The sequence below is a fragment of the Heliangelus exortis genome, chromosome 2, assembly GCF_036169615.1.
Source record: "Heliangelus exortis chromosome 2, bHelExo1.hap1, whole genome shotgun sequence".
NCBI lineage: Eukaryota > Metazoa > Chordata > Aves > Apodiformes > Trochilidae > Heliangelus > Heliangelus exortis.
This window is the reverse complement of record NC_092423.1, coordinates 103,966,367-103,990,119: the sequence shown is the minus strand read 5'-3', so window position 1 is coordinate 103,990,119 and position 23,753 is coordinate 103,966,367. Positions and strand designations below refer to the sequence as shown.

Sequence of the window (23,753 nt, the reverse complement as noted above, 5' to 3'; positions counted from 1 at the left end):
ACCACTGTGTACCAGGGTCACGCTTTTAGTACCTTGTGAGTCTTCTTTGGAAATGCAGACAAATGTTGCTTGGGATAGGGTGACTTTTTAGGAAAGATGTGTGTATAATCCTTGCTTACAGATTGACACAACCTTTGTGATTTCTGAGCAAAACATACCACTTGATGGTCTTCCAAAACGTAAATGCTTCCTATGTCTTTGATTGCTGCAGTTTAATTGTGGTTGTTGTTCACATGCCTTGTTTAATATGATTAATGTCATAACAAGTCTGCAGACATTCCTCAGTTCTTTACCTTGACAGTGGAACAACACTGGTGACAAAGTGCAGGTTAGGGCATAATGGATCTCTCTTTTTTTTAAGGAATTGCCTAAGAGTGCTTACAAAGATTTCAGCCTTGGCATTCACTTATTGGATAATATTCTTTGTCTTTATTTCCAACAGGGTATTTCAGTTTCAATCTAGAAATGTGAGAAATGTTGCTTCTGAATGAATTCCGAATTCTGTGTTGGCACATCTGCTGTATGAAAAGTCCAATAGGGAGAAAGAAATGTGGAGTATACATTGACTTTAGGCATACTCTAGATCAGAATATATGTCCTTTTGCTCAGGCCAGCATCTGATGGGAAGATGAAATACAACATGTACAGTTACATGTAGCACGGATATTAAGTAACAGGAGAAATGGCACAGTTTGGATTGAGGCCAGGACACTGAGCTGAAGCCACTTCAGTGGCATTGATGGATGATCTCTCCTTGTCAATAGATAGAAAACAGCCATCCATTTTCATCCTCCTGGATCTTTCTTCAACATTTTACATTCTTGACCTGAAGACACTCCTATTTCACTTGAGAGTGTTAACAGGGGCCAGGGTAATGTACTAAATGTTCAGGTCCCTCTTAGAGTGATGCCAGTGACTATTACACATAGCAAGCTACATTTCTGCTGTAGGACCTTGCATTTATCAAGCCCTTCAAGGTTCAGTTCTTTCTCCTCTGCTGTTTAGTATCTTCCTATCAGTCTGATGACTCACACTTGTGGCATATAGTTCTGATCAGCCTTGCTGTATGGTCCTGCTTCTTGGCTAACGTGACCAAGATGACTTTATCTGCATGACAGCAATACATAGATTAAGGTTATTTGCTGAAAGGTAAAGCCACTGATTACCCAGAAGATACTGACACAAGAAAGGATTTTTGAAGTGACGGCATCAGATTTGATCAGTTTCTCCTGTGGACTAAGGGTTCTCTTGGGTTGTTCTCTTGCTGTCTGCAGAAACTTAGGGACCACTGAATTGAAAGGTATTGACTTTGTGATTTGCCTGAAAGAGAGGAACACTCAAATTATTCTTGAGCATCAATAGTCAACAGGAGTTTTAGCAATCTATGCCACTGCCTTTGTCATTAGAAAATCACTGTTGTGTATTTGAAAGAAATATCCCACGCTTCAAATTTCGTCACAGATTTTCTTGCCCTATCTGGAATGAAAAAAACACAACTTTCTTTTTTACTGCATTTTACATATTTGAAAAGCATTATCACATGTACCCTCTGGACCAAGCAACCCCATTTTTTTTTCACTATTTCTCTAAAAGTCATTTTGTCTAAACCTCTCGTTATTCTTCACTTTCCTCAGTTAGTCCAAGTCTGCTCTGAAATGCCTGTCCAATCTGAACATGGTTCTTTGACAGATGCTTTCTAGGTGATGAGCAGAGGGGAGGCATTTCTTTGAGCCTGAAATAAATTGTTCCTTTTTAAAAATCCCCATAACATAGATGATTTTTAAAAATTTATTTATTTTGCATTAGTATCATAGGATTGACTCATCCTTAATGTGTGGTCCCTCACATTCTATAATTAATTTTTAGAAGAACTGTTACTATTCAAGTCTTCCCTTCACTTGCATTTTGACAGCTGAGAATGTCTTTCTAGCTGTAGTACTTTACTCTAGTCCTTACTGATAATATTATTTTAAATACTGTTTCTTCAATGTGTAAAGATCTTCTGAATTCCAGTCTGGCCTCTCAGAATGTTTCCAGCCTCTTTCAAGAAGTGAGAAATCCTTTCTAACATTTTCCAAGTTTTGAATAAAAATGTTGACCCAAGACAGACCCCTGTGGTCCTGCTGTCAAAGAAACTTTCTGGGCTGGCAATGACCTAGTTCCAGCTACTTTCTGAGTAGAGTTTTCCAAGTGGCACCTGCCTTACAATAGCTTTAACTAACTCATGCTTTCTTACAATTTCCTGAGGAAACTGTCATACAGGTCAGTGTCAAAATCCTTGCTAACATCCAGGTATGTGACATCAACTCACAAAGACTCATAGCCTGCTAGAGAAGAAAAATAAATCGGGTTTAACACAGCTAGTGTTTGTTTGACAACTCTGTGTTCTTCTGCAGCTGTTACCTCCCAAGTAGTTTGACTGTCATCTGATGCTCTGGCTGGAGTATTTTGTTCTATTATTTTTCTGGAAATAAAAGTCAAGAGACAGGCTATGGTTCATGGACTTCTCCTTATAAAACAAGTACAATATTTGCTCTTTTCTGGTAGTCTACAATTTCTTCCATCTACCAGGAGTTTTCAGATCACGGAGATTGAATTTCTAAATTTGTAGAAGTGAATTTCACCAGGTGAAACTTACTCGGTTGTACCTAACTGCACAGCCAGCAACAATCTTCCGTTTTCTACTTTACCCCTAAACTAATGGGGTAAGAAAGACTTTGGACCAATGAGCTTTTTGCCAGCACTTTTGCCAGCACTCTTTTCCCAGCATTTGACATTTGATCACATGTGAATCTTTTACCTAAGACTGAAATAAAAAAACAGTTTGGATCAATATACTTGCAGAAGAATGCCTCATTATTTCACACCCCTTGGAAGTTGGGCTATGCCTTCACATCTGATTTTTGCTCTGTAGCATGTGATGCTCCTTGTAATGATTCTGAGCCCATTATTATGGGCTGGTTTCACTTTCATTTTATTCTTGGATTTAGGCTTACTGAGGAGGCTTAAGCAAGAGTGATGCCCACTTTGGTGTGGAGCTGATCAAGATATTTTCTCCCACTCTGACAGTCAGTGATGTAGCTCCAGTTATTCATGCCTCTCTCATTTCCTGGCCAGGCTACAGCAATGCAGTATGTAGAAAGCCTTCAGAGAATCACTGTGTGCAGGTGGTCCTGTGTTTTCTCCATGGCTGAGGCTATTCTAGATTTGTCCTATTTGGCTGGCCTCTCATCAGAATTTTGATCAAGCTTATGGTTTTGTTAAGTATCTCTATGTTCTCCTGTCCTGAGTGGAGAATCTAAAAACTTTGCATTTAAGCTCTGAGATGAAAGATGTTGTCAAAAGTCTTCTACTCTTAACAGGACCCTTAATAAGAAAAGGAAAACTGTCTCTGCACAGAAAGTGGGGATTTACCAGGCCTTGACCAGTGGCAGGGAATGAAATAACCTCTCCAAGGCATGAATTTACTGCTCTCCACAGCTAGTACTGCTGAGATTTTCTGTATTGTGTCTTATTTGTGTCTAATTCCAGATTACCTTCCCCTGTGGACTTTCTGCTGCTGGAAGAAGGGGATAGTTCTTAATACATCACTGCAAGAAACTCAGATACTCCCACGACAAATGTAATTTTGGAGTGTGTACAGAAACAAATAGGATAAATACACCATAACCCAAGCATCTTAGCATGAGTATAAATTTGGTTTGTTATATAATGCAATCGTCACATTGTGAACGATTTGGGAAAAGTGGAAAAATTCCCAGATTATTAGTTTGACTTTGGTAGTTTGCCATAAGAATGCTGGGAATCTGGATGTTTTGTTCTGGGAATGGGAATGATGGGTGGCTGTAGGAGGGTATTAAGAAGCATTGTGGATTAACTGGTGGAAAAGACAGAAATTAAGATTAGAAATTTATGTTATATCATGATTCTCAGGCACATATATTTCTCTCTCTTTTTTTTTTTTTTTTTTTTTTTCTTGTCATTTACAAAATGTCAAGCACATCAAGCATTTCATCATGTGACAGTCAAAATCCTCAGACCCCTGCAACAGGGTCTGCACAGAGGGCTCCTGTGCACCTTTGTTGGGTTCCATACATGCACAGGTCCAGCTGCCCAAGATGTTGGGCCAAAGCATATAGCATTACAGCATTCCTGCATGTTCATTAGCAGCTACAAAGCTGATCCAGAAGCCTGGCCAACCAGTTCCATGTGGGTGACAGTCTGGAGGACCACAGACACTTTGCGGAGTGCATTGAACTTGCACTGTCAGACCAAGACAAAGTGCACCCTGCATAGTCTAGATCTTGCATAGTATCCACCAAGCTGCACTTCTATCTGAAGACCTCCCCAGAAAAAAAAAAAAAAAAAGAGGACAAATTGTACTGAGGATAAGAAAACATGATAGAGAACTTTTCCCTAGCACGGTGCCTGTCCTTTGATTCAGCTGCTCTGCAACCAGTAATATTCTCTTGTTTTCATTGCTGCCAGACAAAAGATCAGCAACTCAAAAGATTTTCAAGGCATTTTTTTTTGAGAATAAGCGGGACACAGGACCCAAGTAATCATCCTTAGAGGTTTACGTCATCCTCTGGTGTTTTGCCCATCAAAATAGAGCCTGCTTCAAAGAAATGACATAGCCCCCTCAATGGCAAAGTGCACGCACTGGGAGAGAGCCCTTGGATTTCTGACTGCTTCACAGCACAAGTCCTTGCCTCAGAGAAATTCAAGTTTACCAGAAGCCCTTCAATTCTTTTTTGTTTCATTCCCCCAGTGCCCACCAGATTAGAACACAGCTTGGCAATGTCACCAGAAGAAAGAGGGAGAGAAAAAACAACAAAAACCCAGCTGCTAAATCCAAATGTGATTGGAAGGGTTTGTGAAACTTGCCATAAAAGTACTTCAGACAGAAATGTTCTTTTCTTTGTGTGAATTTTGGAAAGTTTCAAATTTCGGCTGGTGCTATGCACAAAATCAGCAGGTCTACAGAAATACATCTGGGGTAGATTGACAGGCAGAGAAAAGACGACAAGGCCCCGTCAGAGCCAAAGAGATTTCTTCTGCATGTGTGCCAATGGAGGAACTCCTGCTCTTGCTTGACAAAGATAAGGGTCTTTTATAGTAAAATGAAAACAAGGAATCAAAGGGTGAGAATCAGTCTTCTACTATCTCATCCTGTGTGTGGCTTGATCAAGGGATATTCATGGCTCCCAGCATCATAGGCAGGATGAGATGGGACTCTGTGTGTTGCTCAGTTTTTTTCCCTCTCAGCTGCCTGTGAGCATAAGGATATGAACTTCTATGAACATTCAAGATTTAACAGAATGGTGCTAGATACCCAGATTTGTCTATCCTCAAATAGCGTCGTTCTCTTATCAAGAAAGTTTAAAGTATTGTCTGAATGCGCCTGTTCCCCTGCATCCTGATTTAGTGGCCCACATGTATGTATTTTCAATATTTCCATTGGAAACATGAAGATGGAAAAGTCAAGATTATCATATAATCACATGATTTTGGGAGGTAAAACTGTAGGAATTAAAAATAGAGCCTCAGTGGAGTTTTGAGGTAGACAGTGTTGGCACTGTACATTTTCAATAACGTTTACACTTGCTCTACTTTGAATATACAGATGTGTAGAGATACACATTTCTATATTTTAACTATGCCACTGACCCCAGGTATTCTTCTAAAGCTCATTGTAAAAATTAAATACATGGAAATAGCTATGTAATAGGCAAGGTTGTTAGCTCTTTGCTGCTGCTCTTTCTTAACAATTATTATTTGCATCAAGTGGTTGTAAAGTTATGTCTTATGCATAACAATGTGCTTATGACTTGGCAGTGATTTTTGGCTTAAGAAAGACCAAGCAGAAGGACTGCGTGATGTTCAGTGAGTAAACAAAGAGCTATTTTGAAATCTTTTCTGGAGTTTCAGGAGAGAAGCACCCAAGTGACGCCTGTTCAAACTCAGTTGTGTGTGATTAAATCTGTATTTGGTGCGTTATAAGTTTCCAGAGAAAGATGTGTATTTGTGTCTGCTTGGGCTCCAAGTTGGTCACTTCCTTCTATATCTCTTCTGGCTCTCGGTGTCCATCCACCTCCTTTCCTGCCCATCTGTAAAACTCATAAATCTGGATATAAACACAGTAACATACACAGGCAAACGATAATTTGGAAGTGCTTGAAGGAAAGGATGTGTTTCATGTCTCAAGTGTTTGTGTTGTCCTAAGCAGAAAACATGGACAATGAGATTCCCTCACATGGAAAACAGTTGTCAGCTTTTCCATAGAAAATCGCAGCCTTTTGTGTTATCACCTGTAGAACAAAAGCCAGAAAGGCTTGGGGAGTTGTGTTGACTGAGCCATATTTAAAACTGAAAGTCTATAAGCAGATCCTGAATTTTTAATGGATTAGCAGGTTTTCAGCCAAAATGGGACAAACAGCACAGCTGGCAGCACACTGAATGTCACAAATACTACATGAAGCCTTCTAATCCCTAAACATCAACCCTTCAGATAAGTCTTCCTACTATTATTCATCCAAGGCTTTTTTTTTTTTTTTTTTTTCCACAAGAATTCCATAAAGTTACAGACAAAAATGATGAGGAATATATCCATCCTATCTGCAAGGCAGAACATGGCAGCATCGAATTGCTCAGTTGGCTTGTGATGGCTACAGAAAGAGCCTGTGCAAGCCCTCTGTGGAGAGAAGCACTCGAGGCATCACTGAATTTCTGCTGCAGGCAGCAGGCTGTGGCCAGAGCAGGTGGCTCTGCTGCTGCTCCCCTGCCTTGCCAAGGGACACACATCTCCTGTGCATCCTGCTCCTATGTGCATCTTCCATTAAGCCCAAGGGAAGTCACGGAGTCTCAAATGAAAGACCCATTAGCATGGTGAGGTTTGAAAAAAGGGAGTCCAACATTAACTTGCAAGTCCTGCACCATGCTTGGAACAGGTGCACGCTGGCCTCCCTTCCCAGACTTTGTACCATGGGATTTGACTGCTCACCAAGAAACACAGCTCTTGTATTTCAGAGTTACTGCTGCTAGTCCTGTCCCTTGATTTGGGGTTGTTCACCTTGTCACAGCTTCAAGTTGGTAAAGGGTGACAGGCTGCTTCTGCATAGAAGAAGAGAAGGGATATAATGCCTCTAAGTACAAGCCTGACCCTTTTTTTTTTATATTTTCAGTAGCTTAATTGTCACCAAGACCTTTGGTGGCATAACAGAAGGACCCATAATTTTCCTCACAGTATCATACTTACTAGCCACACTAGGCATTAGTAGGTTAAGATGTACATGTAAAGCATAGCTACTGAGAAGACATTGTTTTCAATCCTGGTGAAGAAAAATGGTAATTTGTTGTCGTCAGCATTTCTGTGGGGGGTTGAGGGTGTTTGTAGGTGGCTTTCTGATACAACTTGAAAAAAGAACATATCTTCACAAGTACCAAAGCAAGCCATCTGATGGGGGTCATTCAGGAAATCCTGGAAGACTGTGTGAGGGGGCACATTATCTGATACTGTTACAAATATAGACCCTTTTTTCCTCTTTTTCCTAGTAGAAATTACATTGGTAGATCAACTCTTTTTAGGTGAACTGGTAGAGGTTCAGGCTGCTGGGCAATGTGGTCTTTTCCACTGCTGTATTCTGCTTTCAGTACTTTTGTGGGCTCTGTAATGGTAATGGACAACCTTGCCTAACCTAGTCAAAGACAAGAGTAGTAGTGAATTAGAAAAGCAGTAGAGTTTGCTTCATCTTTTCTGATTACCAATAAGGGCTCTGTGATTCACATAAAGGGGATAATCACATAAATCCTGAGTCTGAATGCAGTAGCCCTCAACATTTCAAAACTAGGGCACCTTTCTTATAGTTGCCAGATGAATAAATGTTGGTATGATAGAGGAACTCATTCTGTGGACATGGTAGGAATACCCTGCCTCTGGTCACTTTTATCTCCATACCTCCTTGTCACCATGGGTGACATGGTCTCCTCAGCCTGGTCTCCTGAGACTAAGGGTCAGTTTGCCATTGATAACAGTGTACCCGTACAGTAACATCCCTCCAAACCAAAGTGTCAGGACATTCACCCCAGCCAGACCACCAAAATTTGCAGCCCAGGGGGAAGTATCTGCCTGCCACATGAAAAGGCTGCTTCCTTCCAAGGGGGAAAGGGGAGGAGTGTTGGGAAAAGAGCCTCGGGGAAGCCACAAATAATAAATAACCATTTGAGCTGTCGCAGCAGAATAAAACCAGGGAGGACAGGAGTTGGGGTGACGGGCTTAGCACCAAGAGCCCGGCCTCCAGCAACCACCTCTCCCCCCTTTCCCCGGGGTGCGGGGGGCTGCAGGGGGACACGGGGTCCATGATGTTGGCGGGGGTGCAGCCGATCGATGCTGGTGGTGCTGGGCGAGCGGCCACCGGCTCCGCGGCGCTGCTTGTTGTTGTTGTTGGTCCGGCGCAGGAACTTGGCAAGGGGCGCGCAGCCGGTCCCAGCTCTGGGTCCCACAGGCAGGAAAAGTCTCCCAGCCTGCGGAGGAGACAGCCTGGCTGAAAAAGCCCCGCCAGCTCCGCTGCAGATAAGTTAATGTACACAGAAAGGACGTAAATTACCACGACCCTCAGCAGCAGGACATTGGCCAGGGCCTGTCAGGAGGAGGACAAGCGTCGGCAGGCTCCGCGCCTCGATGACATTTACCTCCAGATAGAGCCGCCGCTGCCCGGCGAGGAAGGACCCGGTGGAGCCAGAGCTTCCTTGAAAACAGCTGCCTGTCCCCGACACCTACAAACTAATGCGGCTTTAATCAGGGGAATTAACGAAGGGCGGTGCGCTGTTTTCCCAAACGATTTGCATGGGGATGGCAGCCTTTCTCTTCTCTCCCCCCTCCCCGCCCCCGCCGCCTCCTCTGTGGCTCCACTGCCATTTCCATTATGTTTCTTTATCTCTGCTGAGGGTTTTTTTTTCCTGCTCCCCCCTCCAAGGAGCCAGACGTGCCTTCACCTCCATCCCCCAAGCCCTGACGACACTCACCTCCCTGTTTACACACTGACATCACGCCGCAGCCTCGCTCCAGCCCAGAAATAACCCCCGGGAATAAAGCAAACAGGAAAAGGGCCATGACGCAGCCACCACCGCCTTTCGCAGCCTCCTTCGCAGCGACAGCCGCATCAACCCCTTCAGGGGCTGTGCCCCCACCGAGCCATGGATGGGCGATGGGGTCCTGGGGGGTTCCCCTCCAGCCCCACATCAAGGGGGTCGTGACATTAAGTTGCAGGGGACACCCAACTCAAAGGTTCTGTTTGGCAGATGGATGGACCCGAGATGGGACATGTGCATCCAGATAATAGGAGGGCTCAGTGGGAGACCCAAGGCTGGAGACTTAAGGCTTCCAGGCTTATACTTCCAGCCCTCACACCAGGCTTCCTCATATAAATATCGTTCCCAGCCTTTGCTTCATTTCCTTCATGGAGAGATACAGTTAAACTTAAAGCAGGTACAGTGAATGGACAGTGGGAACAACAATGGGAAGATGTCTGCAAGGTCACCTTCAGTTATTCCAAACAGCATCTTGTAATCCCCATACAGCCCATTAATTTCAGCAGGACTCCTTGTGTGGTAAGCTCCTACCCGAGATGTGTGTGGGAGGAACATTTGGGCCCATGGAGATTTCATTATTATTGTAAGCTTCAATGTTAGAAGGCTCCAGGGGACAGCACTTTGCTCTCCTTCTTCGGGAAAAGCCAGACTTAGTCAGGCTAACTTCTGTGCCTTAACATACTGCTTGCCCTTACTTTCATGAGCTCTGCTCTCTTGCAGTTGTTACATACTCTGTCTGAATACCTAGCAGCAGACCACCACCATGGCTTTACTCACTAGAATTATTCTGGATCGTTTAGGTTGCATAAGTGTCCCTACAGGCACAGTTTTTTCTCTGGCTTTGGAAAGGCAATTGTACTTCAACAAGGAATGAGTAACTTTATAGAGGCCAGAGAGCAGGTGCTGTGCCCAGAAGGGTCTTTTTCTTGTCAGTTTTCCCCTGGAGATTCTGGGAACAGCACGATGCTCTAGGACCAGACCTGTCTGAGTCCATCATGGTTTTATGTAGTTGGCTTACAGGCATATCTGGATATGAAGTAGGAAAGCACAAAGGGTTCTTGCTGAAAGCCTTTATAGCTCATGTTAGAGACAGTAAGCATGTACAAAAGTCACACAGAAAGTCTGGTTATTCTGATAATTAAATAATTTTTAAAAAATAGATTTACTGTGGCCAGGATTTCCAGTGGCTTCCCATAAGTATTGCCATCCACTTTCTGAAAGGCAGAGACTGTGTCATCATGGCTTTCCTGTCTATAAGGCTCTATCCTAAGGGGTTACCCAGAAACCTTGCTGGGACATCCATTTCCCCAGAGCAATAAAAGGTGCTGTCTCTCCCACTCTGTCACCCCAGCCCTTCTTACACCACACAACATCCCAATGACACAGTGTGGGACACAGGCTCTCCTAGCTAAGGTAATACTCTTTGTTGTGGCCTTCTGTCATTGTCTTTTTGCTTCTGGCAATGGTTGACTGAGGACCTACAGTCCCCTGTGTACCTTCTGCTTCCCTCCCAAAAGATATATGAAAAGAGTTAGAGAATAAACACTGAGGAAGGCTGATGTCAGACAAAATGTATGGCCACGGGAGCTCAGATTGCTAGCACTACTCTGTGAGGAGCTTTGGATTACTCTGTGATGAATGTTGTGTAAGTAGTGTTTTAAGTAAAAAATGCAGGTTATGTGCCTGTCATTCTGAGTCAAAATACCAACTGGTAGCATACTTCCTTGTCTGTCTTCACAGCTTAAAATTCTGCCTTTTTAGTAGGGTCAGAAGACTCATCCTCTTTCCTATAAATGAAGTGCCCTGGGGCTCAAAAGATTGTATCTCCTGGAGAAGAAGAGCACTGCAGTAACAAAGTGAATATGAAGTTCAGTTTTATTTGTTTCCTTGATTGTTTTGGGGTTTTTTCTGAATTGTAAGTAAGAGGAAAACTAGGAACAAGACAAACAAGTAGGCTGATAATGAGGCATATATTTAACAGAGAGCAAAGACTTCTAACATGTTCTTCTAACATACATGTGCTGGGCTAAGGATAAAAATATTCTTGGCCTCGGTGGAATTATTTCATCATCAGATGCTATAATGGCTTTTCTAGAGACACACAGTCAGCCCATGGAATTGATAGCTGCCCTTTTCCTTGAGGGCTTTCATGTTGTTACAGGGTCAAAGCATGACCAACATGTAAGGGCTTGCCTGTGGCAAGATCCATTCTGCTCAGGAAAGGGTAAGGGTAAGGGTAAGTCCTCATGGGAGCCATAGAATCACAGAATTGTTTTGGTAGGCAAAGACCATTAAGAGCACTGAGTCCAACTGTTAACCTAGCACTGCTGAGTCCACCACTAATCCATGTGGTGTCCCTAACCACCACATCTACAAGCCTTTCAAATACCTCCAGGGATGGTCACTCATCACATCATCACCTCAACCACTCCCCTGGGCTGCCTGTTCCAGTGCTTGCCAACCCTTTTAGTAAGGACATTTTTCCTAATAGTCCAAAGGTACAACATGGATGGATGGCCAAATCCTCTCCTGCCCCCAGGAACTTCTCAACATTCATCCCTGTGAAACAGATGAGGTAGGGGTTTGTCTTTGGATGCATCCCTTCTGCTCCTAAAGGACAGAGGAACACACACTGCTCTGCTGCAAGACAGAGAGAAAACCAGTAGTTGTTGGCTCTGCGTGGCAGGACTCTCCAGTGCCTCCTTCTCTCCATCTGAAGCTGTGGCTTCCCCAGACAGCACATGTGTGCTACAGCCCTGCCAGGCTCTTCCGCCCGACGCGTGGTTTCATCTCTTCCTGCACAGGGTGCCCCCCATGTTTTCTTCCAAAATACGTTCACGTTCCTGGCACTGGAAATCTTTATGTGTTGTTTCGAGCACACCCACTGCTTCCTGACTTAAAGCAGTTATAGCATAGGTGGAGATTTACTGACATCAGATAGTGGGTTTCTTAAAGCTGCTTTAAGCCAGATTGTTCTCTTGGTGGACAGGACACAACCGGGCTTCTTTTGGACGGAAAATAAAGATCAGTTTTCCCAAAGCAAACATGTTTGGAGCAGGAAACTAAACCATGAATGAACGTGTCTTGAATGCTGAGGGACTAATGGGAAGGACTAGGGTAATCGTGGTATTTGAGCAAACACTGGTTTTGGTTCCAAAGGGGCTGAAATCTGCTTCTAATTCCAGGCAGCTGAAAATGTGAAAATACCTAGCTTCAGGTGCCAGCAAGTTAAAGCCAAGACCAGAGCCACCCAAAACACCTGCAGAAACAGCTCTAAATGGTGCTTTCTCAGTCCATCTGTAATGTCATAAGTGAGGAGCAGGACGGGTGCTACAGGAGAGATTTGCTTCTGCATCCAGCTCCTGCAGCTACTTCATCCTTCCCATGCTCCTGGAGTCAGCAGCTGGCAGCAGCAGAGGACCCCCCCACCCAGACTGCAGGCCAGCAAAGACTCCCGCAGGCTGGAGAATCCAGCCTCACATTTTTTTGTGCTCTGTTGCTGTGTTCACACCTCTTCAGAGCATTTAGTTTCAAAACTATGATCTTTCTTGGTTTCAAATGGGATTTCTGTAGTGAGTCACCCCTAAAATACCAAGTGGTATGTAAACATACTCAAGCTTGCCTCAAAGAAACAATCCCAGTTTTTAATTCTGCAACAGACAGCCTGACAGGATGCTGACCTATCTGTACATCTGAATGCCCAGGCATGTTGTTTCAGGATGCACGGGCCAGGGTTAGTGTTTTTATTAATGTAAATGCAGATTTTGACATACAGGTGGTGAGGGATTTGGGGAGGTATCTCTGGTTCAGAAAAGGAAAAGGTTGTTTGACTGTACATAGATGGCCTCTGACCTCCTTCAGGGATGCTCCCCCTTTCCCCAAAGCCTTGCGCTTTGAATAACTACCCAGAGGCTTGGAAGCTTATCCAGACTTATCCAAATCTCTTTGAAGAGAAGGATTAAGGCAGGAACCTTGGGATCCAGGCCAAGAAGCCTCAACAGTGCAACAAGTCAGTCAGAAACCAAGAGTCTGTCCAGGGGAGCTGGCTAAGGAAAAAATGAAGTCCATCCCAGAGAGGCAACAGGAAGGGATTGTCTGTCTGAGGAAAGAGGGCTCCAGGAGGAACTGAGAAAGAGGGATGAATGAGTGGGAAGGGCACTGGGCAGACTGGGGGGGCTGAAGGAAGGGACACCGAGGTAGGCTCAGGCCCCCATTGCCTTGAACCAAACCTGCCTTATGGGTCGGTGACACTGGCTACAGTTTTTCTGTGAAGAAATTGTGACTGGAGAGTTCTGAGAGTCTCTGGCTACATCAGCAACACTGGTGGAGCAGTCTGTTATCCCAGCAGATTCCCTTGTGGATGACATACATAAAAAGGGGAGACATGCAAATATTGTATGAAATTATAAATGGTCCCAAGAGAAAGGACCAGGAGGTTTCTATTCACCTTGTTTCATGGCAAAGGACAAGAGGACATTTAATAAAACGCTGAAACCTAATACTGGCAAAAAGAGAGCTGATGAAAGGAAATCCTTATTCACACAGCATAGTTTAACCTGGTATCATTCTTCTGTAGGAGACATCAGTTAGTCTAGAAGTCCTTAGAGGCTGAACAGAGAGTGAGATATATGGACAAGTAGCAGGGCTTTACCAATCTTTGGTATTAAAGATCAATAAAGGTGCTGGGATTGTCTGCTGTTTTGTTTTTTTTTTGTTTGTTTTTTTTTTTTTTTTTTTTTTTTTTTTTTTTTTCTGGGTAGATCTAAATGTTGCCAGCAGAGCTAATGTTTGTGCTGGGAAGGGCAGACTGAACAACAGGGGGACCTGGCAGGGGTTGTCAGTGGTACAGGAAGGGCAGAGGGGATGAGGGGGGTGGCAGATGTCCTCACTGCCCTGTGGTCCAGCAGCCTTGTGCCCCTGGACTTCTGTCCTGCTGTGGGCTGAGACAGAGCCTTGACCACCCAGAATGACTCCTGGGGCAGGAGTTACCCTTTTCCAGCCACCTAGTTTGTTGTTGTTGATGTTTGTTTGGCTTTGGTTTTACCCTAGTGGCTTCCTTCATCTTTAGTTTTGGTGGTTTATTTTTGCTACCCAAATTAACCAAACAACAGGCAATTAAGCTGTTTTACCGAATACAATATGCTCGTGTCCCATGTTGTGAACTTCCAAAAATGGGTGGGAGCAGAAGTAACATAATTGATTTACAGATTATTTTTTTTTTTGTAACAATTGTGACTGAATTTGGAGATTGCCTTGGAGCAGAAAAGCTGCAGTGATTTCAGAGCAGGGTTGGAAGAAGTATGTCTCCACATATAAAAGATAAATCGATACATGGGTAAAATGGACACTGGGTTTTGAAGGCAGAGGCTGTTTTTCATTTTTCAGTCCTTTCTTAGCTGATATGAAAACTTTTTAACCACTAAAGCTGCACAACACCCTCCCCTCTGACTCACATTGTAGACTGAATTTCAAACTGTTAGGGACAGTGGTTATGCCTGGATGAAGCTTGTGGATCACGAAGGAAAAAGATATCCACTAAAAATCAGTGCTTAAGGCTCGTACAGTGTTTTTGAAGCTTGGACAATCTTTCACCCCATTCCCCAGTTCACATATTGTTATTTTTATTTTGTCACTCCCTATGTGCATCAAGGAGTAAAAGAGGAAGCCCTTCTCTCAGAGCATGGTGAGGGAGGCTATTCTCTCAAGTCTACTTCTTGGGAGGTAAGAAACCCCAAAAACAGTTAATGGAAAGCTAATCAGGCAAGAGTTTTAATCCAGCTCAAAGAACTGGTTGATTCACAGCAGACAGAGGAGAGGAGTCCTTCATGTGGTGATACAAGTGCTTGCTCCATCTATCAAGTACAGCTCCATCTACAGCAGCACCACAGTAATATGGAGGAGGGAGGGTGGTAAGAGGGGAAGTGACAAGTTACTTCCAAATATGAAGGAAAAAACATTCAAAATGTTTGTCTTAGAACTGTTTTTTCTGGTTAATGTTTAACCTTTCACTTTCCCAGAGTAATGTTCTTGTTATCAGCTCCATTGCTGGAGGTCACATGTAGAATAAAAGTCATATCTTAAATGTGAATAAATAGCACAAGCAGAAATTATTGAGTGCAAGTGACTCATGCGACATTTCAGGTTTTCTTTACCTACAAATGTAAGCAAATGGTGTAAGCATGTCCCTTTTTGTCCCATGAGCTGAAAAGAAAGCAAGTGAGCCAGAAATGACCTATTGTGCTGCAAATGCACTCAACCTCCATTAGGAAGGCTCTCCTCCTCAAATCCAGTTATTCTTGGTAGTAAATGACTGAAGAAGGAGGGGGTATCTGTGCCCTGGGAGGGGATATGGTGGGGAGGGGGGGTAGGGTCTCTGCTATTAGGGAGAACTGGGGAACCCTTTGAGTTGCATTGATGTGAATGACAGCAGTGATTCTGACTGATACTGGGGGCTCTCTGATAAGAACTCAGGGGATAAAACCAAGTGCTTTGTGACCAATAAATCAATCATTTCATTACAGCAAACAAATGCAATGCATATGGTTTACTGGCTGTGCTTGAGGGTCTCAACAGCTTCAGATGCATAATGGTTCACTCAGTAGGGGGGTTTGTTCATGTGAAGAGAAAGGTAACTGGAATCAGAAAGTCTTTCATTCAGATTTTCTTTATGGTAAGTCCCTAACTTATTTATGGTTTGAAGTAGGCATACTGTTTCACCAGGGAGAAACAGGGATAGGAAAGAAGCAAATGTGACACTTGGATCATTGATGTAGTTCATAAATACACGTTTGTATTGTGCAGTCCAAAAGTGCCAAATATTTATGAACTTTTCTTTCATTGAAAAGTGCCAATTCTTCATCCAAGATCCAGATGATAGGAAGAAAAGGCCCTGCTTTGTAATGCCTGAAGTGTGATTCTCCCATTTGTATCAATTATATCAATTATTTTAACATTTCAGGGGAAAACATGGAGTGCTCTGGTGCTGAGCAGACAGTTGTTTTCTGTGGAAGTCACAGAAGCAGCAGTTGTTTGTCTTGTAGACTTAAGTAGATCTGAATAATTTCTAAGGTTACTGCTGAGACAATTCTTAAAATAATTTTGAGATAGGATTTATTTATCCAGGCCTTTTGGTGCTCTCTGCATTGGGCTCTACTCACCTGGTAAATCCAGGTAGCTTTAAGAAAAAAGGAAAGCAGAAAGCACTATTGTTTAAGCAATCTAGTTCCTAGATAATTTATAAACTACTGTCCTTGTGATTAAGTTTTGATGCTTAAGTTTTCTCTGCTTTTTACTTAGGGTAGCTTGCAGGGGGATAACTGGCTGATGCAACTTTTGCCTGAATCAGATGAAAAACCTTGCATGTTGAGGGTCCTGGCTTATGGGCAGCCATCAGAGGGGAATATCAGTGCATGGAATGTGGGACATTCTGGGCACTGCTGTGATTTTAGGGCCCACTGTTATAACACCTGGGCAACAGGAGATTAACTTGATTTGCTGCTGGGGTGAAGACTTCTCTCATCTGTGCATTGCAGCTGTGGCCCAGTCTGCACATCTCTCAAAAGGTACCACTGACTCAGCTTTAGGAGTGTATTACAGCCTTTCTAAGGGGCTTGGACATAAAGTGTCAGAGCATTCAAATGGCCCATATGCTTCTAAATAGTGATTATCATTTTTCTAAAGGAGTCTCATTTTACTTGACCTTTTGCTCTGTACACTGCAAAGTTAAGTCAATAAATTAAAATCCAGCTTTGATGTTGAGGAGTCGTGGTGTACTCCTGAAAATGAAAGCAGCTGTCACAAACAGAGTAATTTTTATTTATTTTCTTTTCCTTAGGAAATAAACACCAGCAAACAGACAAATGAGTTGCTCCATTTCTCTTATTCTGAGTCAAGTTTAATTTCTAAGATGATAATAGGAGTACTGGTACAAAGTCTCAGAAACATAAACTCCAAAGAAACAAGAAGCCCTTTCTTTGACAATAGCTCTCACTGTGTCCCAGCCAACATTTGGACCCTGCAACAAGCTGGTAAGTTGAAGGAGTAGAGGGAAAGGCTCCTTTGCATTTCTGAGGCCATTACCAAGCTTGTGTTAATGTACACCACAGAGAACCAGCCTCACCAGCATAGAAGTATTTCTCTTTCTGAACAGGAAATTCAGTATTTTTTTTCCTACCCTGGCTCTCAAGTTTTATTTCCTCCCTCTTCTAAGAAGTTTGACTCTATTTCATTGACCAGGATCTAGAAACACAACTTCTGGCATACCCTCTTATTTCTGAAGAGAAAGGGGCTGTTCAGAGCTGATGCTGTGATCCAAGTCACTGTCTATCACACTTCCCTGCTCTATTTTCACTTTTCTCATGTAACATCACATCATCTCACTTAATACATTTGTTTCTGATTACAGAATGTGTATAATGGCCCAGCACAATGCCTTACAGTATGCTATGGCTTCATGCCATGGGAAAGCATATTCGTAATTTTTATGACCGACCCCAGTGCAGCAATGATGCATTTTTAAAAAAAAAACCAGAAGAACATATAAAGGAATTATTTTGTAGCAGGATTAAGCATCATTACTCACAGCAGACATACACATTGGAACTCATTAGGCCTTTGCTTTGTTATTCTTGGTATTTCAGAACATGTGCTGAAAGTGCCTCTTGGTTCTTTCCAATTCTGCTATATAAAAACCCTTAAAATTATGCAGAACTGAGCCATAAAGCTCTTGATCTCAGATTTTTCCCTCTCTGTCAATCTGGATGGAATCTGCAAGTAAAGGATTTTTTTTTCCAGCTTTAGATACTCCAAAAACATGCTGAAGGAATGATAAGAAAGGTGGCAAGGAAGAGCAGGATGGGTGGGTTACAGTAAATGAATACACACAGCCTACAGTTCCATTTTGCCATTCCATGCTATTAGAGAAAATAATTTTAAAACTGAGAAGAGTTTGGGTGGACAGATGGATGGGGTGGGGAAGAAAATGTCAGAGCAAGCCCCTGGCTATTTCTCATTTCATTTCACTCAGTGGCAATATGTCAAAAACAGGGAGAAGAAAAGGGAACATTGAAATTTGAGGGAGGGGGAGGATGTGTGTGAAAAATTCCACAAAATGTGGTTCCATTTTAAACTCTGCAGAGCAGAAACAACTAAAGCATTTTCTTGGGTTCTTCTTATTAGTTAATCCCTTCTGCAGGATGGTGCTCTTAGAAGAATCAGTCTGAGCCTGAAACAGTGCAAATGCCTCCGAGTTGTGCTACAAAAAGGTCTGACTCCAGAAAACCTGCTGGCAATGAGACATGGGGATCAACCTCAGCCTTGGTGTAACTCCACTGACATCACCAGGGTTACACTACATCAGAAGTTATTCCCCTGAGAGGAAGTTCTCTATTTTAAGATGAAAAAGATACAGAAGCAAAACGGGAAGCAGAATCTGGTGAATGGCTCCATTCATGAGGATGGAAAGTTTTGGTAGGGTGGACTGAACTGTCACTGCTACTCCTTCTCCTCAGCCTCTGTCTTGGAGAGGTTTTGGAAGGCCATTCCACACACACACAACTAATTCCCCCCTCAACATACCAGTGGCATTACCCACCCCTGGCGTCCCACATGCTGTCATACCCTTATCAGGACACTCACACACATGCTGGAGCCACCACCCTTTGGTAGCTTCATAAAAACAGCAAAGCCAGCCTTATGAGTCAGGATCTGGTAACAGTGAGTGCTGGAGAAAATGTGTACAAGTAGATAAGTGCAAGGCTAAGGATAGTGCCTGCCTTCTGGGACTGCTTCTGCTTTAATGTCATCCAGAAGAGAAGCAGAGCACACGGAGATCTCTCTGTGGGTTACTTTTACTGGACTGGAAGGCCCTAGGGATTTATAGGATGACTGAGATGGAAGCTTTGAACCCAGGAGATATTTCTTAAAACACCTCCATACTGAGAGTTTCAAAGCTCTTTGTGTATGATTTGACTTTTCATTGCTTAAAAAGCCCTGCAACAGAAGCCATTATTTTCCATGAGGTAAGGGGAAATCAGATGTGCTCAACCAGATTTCTGGTCCATCAGACTTCTCTTGAGGTTCACCTTATCCTTTTCACCACTTCACATTGTGACTCAGCTTTTTGATTACTCAGCTTTTTGACCTATCCAACTTGCTTGGTGTGTAGGGGTTTTCAGGTAAAAACTACAAATGCAGAATTAAAAGTTGGCTCTGGAAATCTGGCCTAGGAAAAATGATTCTGTCCTAGCTGATCTGACTTACCCAGGATGATTATGAGTTTTTTCTTCTGCACTTTATCTGACTGAACAGTTTTTCCCGAGAATGGAAGTCCTCTGCAGAGGTTCACACAGTAAATGTGGTTTGGGCAGACAAATAATATTCTGATACAATCATTGCCTCTTGTGGGCTAAAAAATGAAAATACTGGATAAGATCCCATCTCCTGGCTTTGCGCTTGTCAAGAATAGGATCTATTAGTCTTTAAAAGAAATAATAATAATACATAGTAGCCAAAGACAGCCATGTGAACTGGCATCTAATCAATGTTTCATGGAGGTTTTTTTTCCCACTTTTTTTTTTTTTTCTTTAATTCTCAGAACTGTCATTAGAAACAAGATTTTACTGTTCCAAGCTTTCCCTGCCTTCTCATGCAAGGACACTCCAGTCCTCTAGATGGATTTGCTGTCTGCCTTTTAGGATGACGATCCTTGTCCAACCAGAGATGGACTCCCAGAGTGGCAGTGTGCAAGCACTGGGAAGCCCTCTTGCCACCTCTGGGACAGTCAGGGCTCCTCTGATTTTTTGTCTTTAAAAATAATCTTTTCTGTATCCTCAGACTGCTTTTACAGCAGTACCAACAGATACTACACCTCAGTTGCCTCACAGCTTCTGAATTTATTTTATAGCACTGTCAGGTGTTTTACATCAGTTTTCTCCCTGGCTGCAGCAGTGTACATTGCTGCATGAGGTGATGAGCAAGCTCTGGCTTCTGTGATTTTCAGTGACTGCTTGAACACTTTTAGACTACTCCTGAACTTTCTAACTTGAACCATGGAAAATCAAGTCCCCGGGTTCATTTATTTTCAGCCCAAGTTTTGGGTATGAAGCACTCCTGCATGACACACCCAGGACAGTGATTAAATAATTTGCCTTTTTCGTTTAATTAGTGTAATGTGACAGCAAAGATCCTGCCAGAGTGTCCTAGGGAGGCACCAGGCATTTACATAGCATTGCCCTAGCATCCTGGTCAACTACTCCATAGCAAGGGAGCAGGTACAGCTGGTACCCCACCCCACTCTCAGGGTCTCCTGGCATTTCCCATGTGGGGACAGGAGGTTTGCTATGAATGAAGCCTCTTGTACCAGGGATGGACCAATATCCTTCCAACCCAACATACCTGCAGCCAAACCTACTCTAGTTTGGAAAGCTGCTTAGTGCTGGAGATGGTTTAACGTGTGTGCACTGACAGTGTTACTGCCTGTGCACAACTGCTAAAAAAAAAAAAAAAAAGCAGAAATCACTTGTTGCTTGCATAAGAGCCAGGCTTGTGATTATTTTTGTTTGCATGTGCTTCATTTCCTTGCTGTTGTTGATAGTAATTTTTAGGCTTTTTGGCAGGTAATACTTCACCTTGGCTTCAAGAAAGAGTATGTTCCTTCAGGAGCCTGGAATGCCACCTGTTCCTATGGCACAACATATATTCCAAAGAAAACATTGCATTATAGCCACAAGAGTCTATTTTGTCTGCTCAAAAGCAGCTGGCATAGCTATTCCCCCTCCACATGATCTAGGGGCATCTGCTGGATTATTGGAGGTGAAAGCACTCTAGACTACAACAGGGAAGAAGACTGCCCCTTTGAGTACTCACAAGCATGGCACTGAAAAAGAGCAGGAGGATTCTTTTATATGCCATAATTCACAAATATATGTAAATGTATATATGGGTGTTCTGTAGATATGTGTGTTATAGATACATATCTCTCTATAAACACTCCCATATGGGTATGTTAATATGTGTATGTGCATGTGTTGAGAGGGAAGAGGGAAAAATAGAGGAGTTCCTGTGTTTGTCCTCTATTAACCAAGTCGTCTTTCAGACATGAAAAAATGCTGTGACCAAGCCAAGGCTCCTGCTCAATGAGTTAATGCAAAGCCAGAGAATTATGGCAGTAACTGCTGTCTGAGCATGACCAGAATTTGAACTGCTTAGTATGTGTTAATTGCTGCATATTCTATTTCCAAATAAGCTGCATTTATAGTTGTGGGTATAGCTGTGGGGAAGAGGGTTGGTTGAAGTCCCGAACCACCAGGTTACTTTCCTTCCCCCCCCAAATGGTGATAAATACCTGGAAGATAATAACAACAACCTAAAAATGCCTTCATAATTTTTCAGTGTTGAAAACTATCACATGACATCAGAATGTAGCTCACGTTATGGTGAAGGGTAATAAGAGAGAATAAAATCAGTAAGAAGATGGTAAAATGCTGCATTAAGCAACTATGTTAAAGTGTTAGACAACAAATGGGTAAATTTTAAGCAGAGTCTTTTCATTAGTTGCTTGGAGGCATCAGTTACTTCTGAAGACAGCAGACTGGGACGATCCTGAATTCTGGCACGAACCCATAACTGGTCACAGTGCAAAAAGATCCCCGTGCTAATAATAAGCAGGTCCTCTCTAGTGGGTAACTCTTACATCTGGTTCTTCCATCACACTCTCTGAAAACCTGTATCCCCTTCAGCAGCAGATGTGGCATGGCCTTTTTCCTGCTCCATGAGCCCCAGGCTAGACCTGCTGAGGTTGTGCCTGATTGTCCTCCCCAAAGTGCCATCCAAAGGATCCCTCCCCATGCTCAGAGAAGGATAGTTAGATGGCTCAGACCTGGATGCAGCATGCTGATGTGTCCCAGCTGTGTTCTTCCTCACTAGCATGACTTCTTGTATGAGATCTCCCATGTGTAGGAAACCAGACAATTGAAGCAATTAATGGAGTGGAAGCAAAGACACATTTTTTCACTGATGTGCCTCTGTACATCTCTTAGATTCTTCCTGAGTTGTTTCCCAGCTTCTTGGTTAACCAATTGTCTTTCACCTTCAACACTTGCCACTGAACTTTCCTTTGATGCATCATACTTAGCACCTGCTTGACTCTTTGGATTTAATCTTCAATAATCTTCAATACACGTATTGAAAATATAATTTGTAATTCTTTTGATACCCTTCTCCTAGTCCTTCATCGTTTTGCCTGGCTATTTATCTTCTCTATCAGCTGGTTAGTACTGCTGCTATTGTTTGATGGATAACTGCCTTGGTTAAACCCTGTAACATTTATATGTTAAAAGAATTTAAAAATTTGCAAGTAGACCGGTCAGAAAATAACTACCATGTCTTGTGTTGATTATTAAATACTTAAATTTATTTGTCTCAAACAAGGAAGCCTGAGATGGAATCTCCATAAGAGGACTTCTGAAGGAGTTGTCATGTCAGACCATATCAAACTCCTTGCTCAAATTCTGCTGTAGTAAAGGGACAGACAGTGCTTTTGACAGAAGACCTCTGGGTTATAGCATTGAAAACATCACTCAGGTGTTGAGCAGGCTCCTGGAAGAATGCAAGAACATTGGAAACTAAAGTGGTGACAACTGGAGGGACTGAAGTCTCAATATACATTTCTCGGGCATTTGTGTTTTGCTGATGGAAAACAAAAACTGATTCTCTGACACGCTTTATCATAGAACATCTTTTCCTGATAGGTAAAAAACAACTTCACTGCAGAGAAGTTTCAGCAGAAAAATTTTTACTAGCCTTAAAAAAAAGGGATGCTTCTCTCTGAAGTGTTTTTTTTAAGAAATCAGATATGTGTAAACTCAAGTATGAAGTACAACAGAAAGCAATAAATGGCCTGTTAGAGCTCCAGGCCTTTTGGTTGAGCTTGCAGACACAAAGAGTGTGTAGTAGAGTTTGGAAAGGATGAAGGAAAGGCATAAAAGAGAGGCACAGATTTAGAAGCATTTTTTAAAAACACTGGGTCAACTAGAGAAGTAGGAGATCTCAAGGCCAGATTCTTGATTGCTATAAAAGCAGCGTAAGCCACATGTCAGGCTCAAGTAGATCAGAGAGCTGGCCTGACTCGACTTTCCTTGCACTGATATGAAGCACGAATAACTACACTGAAGCCAGTAAATAGGTTTTAGAAGAATGTCAGAGCAGTGCCTGCAGATTTAAGATTTTTTAATGGATAATGGGTCTTGGAGCAGTTTCGGCTCTTGGTAGCTGTGGAGCGTGATGGAAGCCTACGTGTCAAAAGGACAAAAGCAAGGGTGTATCAAGAAAGCCATTAACAGCAGGGAATAAAATTAAATAACGGGAGGACTGGCTTCATTCTGCACTCCCCTTTTGTCCATGTTCTGGATAAATTACACTGGCTTTTCCTTTCCAGTGACTGCTGTGTTAATGTACGTAACAGCAGTGGTACATGAACTTGTAACATCGGTAGTGGCGTAAGCACTATTTGGTTTGGCACAAATTACAGGACATTGAAAAGCAAAGTGAAAAGGAAGGACTGCTCTTCTTTTTTTTTCTTTTTTTTCCTCTTTTTTTTCTCTTTTTCTTTTTTCCTTTTTTTCTTTTTTCTTTTTTTTTTTTTTAATGCAGTATTAATTACTTTC

The 23,753-nt window shown here is 42.7% G+C and overlaps 1 long non-coding RNA gene across 1 annotated transcript; it reads right to left on the bottom strand.

The window, feature by feature from the left end:
- Positions 1 to 406: 406 nt before the first annotated feature.
- LOC139793123 (uncharacterized) lies at positions 407 to 7,395 on the bottom strand. The gene is made up of 3 exons (XR_011724505.1): positions 7,004 to 7,395; positions 3,415 to 3,559; positions 407 to 1,320 (listed from the first exon to the last, which is right to left on the bottom strand). It is a non-coding gene; the product is annotated as an uncharacterized lncRNA (long non-coding RNA).
- Positions 7,396 to 23,753: the final 16,358 nt, after the last annotated feature.